Raw genomic sequence first — 3,608 nt, 5'->3', positions numbered from 1 at the left:
CGCCGAGGACCAAGGCTCAGACCACTGCCAGCCCCTCCGTCCGCTCCACCCTCGCATCCCCGGAGCGGGCTGTGCTGTGCGGGCTGTGACCTGCCTGCTCTTGGTGAGAGGCACCAGAGTGGCTTCCCGATCTCCCCGCTCCTCTGCCCCACGCCATAAACCTCGGAGATTTCGCTTAGGCGGGGACATGGCCCCTAGTGACCAGTGCCCGGGCATGCGCAGAGCCACCAGCTCCTGGACTCCCCCGGAGAATCCCCTTCCTCACCTTTTCCCAGCTGTTTTGTTTTGTCTTGTTTATTGAGACAGGTTCTCGATGATGCAGCCCAGACTGGCCTTGAACTTCTGGAGATCTTTCCGCCTCAGCCTCCCGAGTGCTGGGATCACAGGGGTGAGCCACACACCAGGCTCCCCTTCTTCCCTCTGCAGCCTCCTCTCCCCTCTCTCTCTCCCTCCTCCCTCAAGCCCCCCTCCACCCCTCTAGGCTCCTGTCATAGCCTGGGTCCAGCTGGCAAACCCAGCGCAAAGCTCTCCCTAATGCCACGTGCTCAGCTCAGTGCGTCGCCCAGGCCCTTGTACCATGCAAGTGACGTTCGAAGGTTCAGAGTCAGGGTGGGACCCTCCGGGGACACTTTATGCAGTGGACCACAATGACTAATATCAAAAGACGACCATCAAAGCTGCCTGGGGGTGCACACCTTTGGCCCCAGCACTCGGGAGGCTGAGGCAGGAGGATTGCTGCAAGTTGGAGGCCAACCTGGGCTCCAGAGGGAGTTCGAGGACAGCCTGAACTATACAGGGAGACCCTGTCTCAAAAAACTCATAATAGCCAGGGATTTAGCTCAGTGGTGCTGCCGCCTGCCTCACAAGCACAAGGTTCCAACTTCGATCCCCGGTACCAAAACAAAACACTTCAAAATAGAAATGATGAAAGTCCAAATGCCAGGCTGGTGAGGGGCACAGCCTGGACACGAGCCGCGAGCTCCTCCTAAGAAAGGACCCTGGTGTGGTCAAGCACTTTGAAGTTTAAACCCTGGGTCAGCACAGAGCTGGGGACAGCTGCAGGGACACACGTCTGCCTGAACTGTGACTTCCTCCTGGCCTGTGGCAGCTCCCAACTGCTCCTACCCTGTGCCTGTCACACTCCTGGTAATGTGCTCGCCTCGGTGGCCCTTCCTGGGGTTTGTTGTTGACTTTAGATAGACACTGTTCAGCGTGCCAGCCTTAGCACTGACTGGCCGGGTGCCAGCTCCTTCCGGTCCCTCTGGCCTCTGGGATGTGCCCTGCCCTGGTCACAGGGTCCAGCCTCACCTGCACAGTGCATCCTCCAGTGACGCAGAGCACCCGGCCCCCAGCACCAGAGCCTGTCAGGGCTTCCCTATGGAGTCCCTGGGCCACTGTCCCCTCCACACCGTGTCACATGGAAAGAGGGGTCCCCACATCCCCACCCCATCTGCACCTCCGGGCTCCAGGATGGCCCTGTCTCATCCGCCCATCAGCCCCGCTGGGCCCTGGAGGCAGTGGACAGTTGGGGCCAGAAAGAGGCCGAGCAGACTCGGCTGGAAGCACGTGAGGCAGGCACAGCCGCGTTTCCATGGAGACGGAGACTGCCAGGTGTGCACCGCGCTTGCAGTGACCATCACTTCACTCGCTCTGTCCACCACGCCGCCCAAGACGCCGCCCCAATGCGAGGGGAGGACAGAACCGAGGCTGCACTGTGCCCAGGAAGACTGGCAAAGGGGCAAAGGGGCTTCCCAGATGCTTTTACGTGTTTGTTTTTTGAGAAAAGATTTCACTGTGTAGCCCAGGTTGGCCTCAGCCTGAGAGTGACCCTCCTGCCTCAGCCTCCCAAGTGCTGGGATGATAGGCGTGCACCGCCTCCTTCAGTGTGGGCTGAACTTGATGGCCCTCTCCTAAGAAATTGCAGAATGCACAAACGACAGCATGAGGGCTCACGGGGCAGTCCTCAGAGGCCCAGTGCCTCCTCCTGCAACAGCCATCTTGCCAGGGGGCCCTCGGCTCCCATGAAAGCCGCCACATGAGAGGTTCTGGGCCAACACCACCCTGCGAAGCTGCTTTTGAGCTCTTGGCTCAGAAACTCTGAGATAATAAATGTCTGTTTTCTACAGAGTATGGTGGTGCACAACTGTGTGCCCGGCATGTGGGAGGCTGAGGCAGGAAGGTCCCTGGAGTTCTAGGCCAGCCTGGGCTATATAGAGACACTGTCCAAAAAGAAGAAAACTGAGTGTTCAGGTGGGGAGGGCGACACAGGCGTCCTGCAGATGCGGGGAGATTGGGGCCCGGAGTTTGGTAACAAGCTCAGCATGGCCCGTGAACGTGGCTGCTGTGTGGAATCTGAGACCCAGGTAGGGCCCAGACTCCAGGAAGAAGCCGGCCGGAAGTACTGGGCACCCCCACTGTCCTCGAAGTGGCCAAGGATACGCAATCCGAACGGGACAGAGCAGCAGGGTGCCTTGTGTTGCTTTCTGGGCCACTGAGTAATTCACCCCACCAGTGACAGGATGTGCCCCACCGCCAAGAAGAGGAGGCAGGGTTTGAACCCAGGGAGCCAAAGTAGCTTGCAGCTGTCAGCTCGGCCAAGGCCTACTTGCCCCAAGTCCCAGTAGGCTCTTTTCTTTCTATGTTTTGGTACTCAAGATTGAACCCAAAGCTGGGTGTGATGGCGCATGCCTGCAATCCCAACTCAGGAGGCTGAGGCAGGAGGATCGCTGTGAGTTTGAGACTGGCCTGGGCTACATAGTGAGTTCCAGGTCAGCCTCATCTACATAGTGAGACCCAAAAAACAAACAAACAAAAAAAAACAGGGCTGGGGATTTGGCTCAGTGATTTTGCCGCCTGCCTCGAAAGTGCAAGGGCCCGAGTTAGATCCCTGGTACCAAACAAAACAAAACAAAAACGAAAACAACAAAGGTTGAACCCAGGGCCTTCACCCTGAACTACATCCCTGCCCCTTTTTATTTTGCATTTGGAGATAGGGCTGCACTAAACTCAGTAGCTAAGGTTCCTGGGCTGGACTTGAATTTTCGATCGTCCTGCCTCAGCCTTCCACAGGGCTGGGATGACAGCGACCGAACAAGAGTCGTGGCAGGGAGCGGGCAGGTCCCGAGGGGCAGTGAGACTTTTTGCTTTGCCTGCTCACTTCTGCTTTGTCTGTTTGCTTGTTTTTAAGATGAGGTCTGGCTCTGTAGCCAGGCTGATGATCCTCCTGCCTCATCCTCCCTAGGCTGGGTCACAGGCCTGTGCCTCATGTGCACTTTGGAGCTGTCCCACGGTCCACCCCTCGGCCCAGAAGCCCCTCGCGGGCAGTGCTGACCTCCTCCCGGCCCATCCTGCCTCCTGGACAAGGCCACTTCTGTCCCGTGCCCTCGGTGACCATCGCCCTGCGGCTCCCTCCCGCGCACGTGGGTGCCGCCTGCTTCTCCTTGAACAAAGTGACACCGCCTGGCTCCAAAGGCACCGCCCCTGCTGGCCACAAGGCTCTCAGACCGGTCCTCCTGCGGGGCAAGGTGACGGCGACCACGGCGCCTGGAGGGTGCTGGGGGACCAGTGGGTGCGGCTCCGCAGAGGGGGCCGTGATCCCTGTGGCCGGG

The sequence above is a fragment of the Fukomys damarensis genome, unplaced genomic scaffold (genome assembly GCF_012274545.1).
Source record: "Fukomys damarensis isolate Sample0158 unplaced genomic scaffold, DMR_v1.0_HiC HiC_scaffold_33, whole genome shotgun sequence".
Classification (NCBI taxonomy): Eukaryota; Metazoa; Chordata; class Mammalia; order Rodentia; family Bathyergidae; genus Fukomys; species Fukomys damarensis.
The sequence above is the reverse complement of the archived record's forward strand: the minus strand, read 5'-3'. Positions refer to the sequence as shown.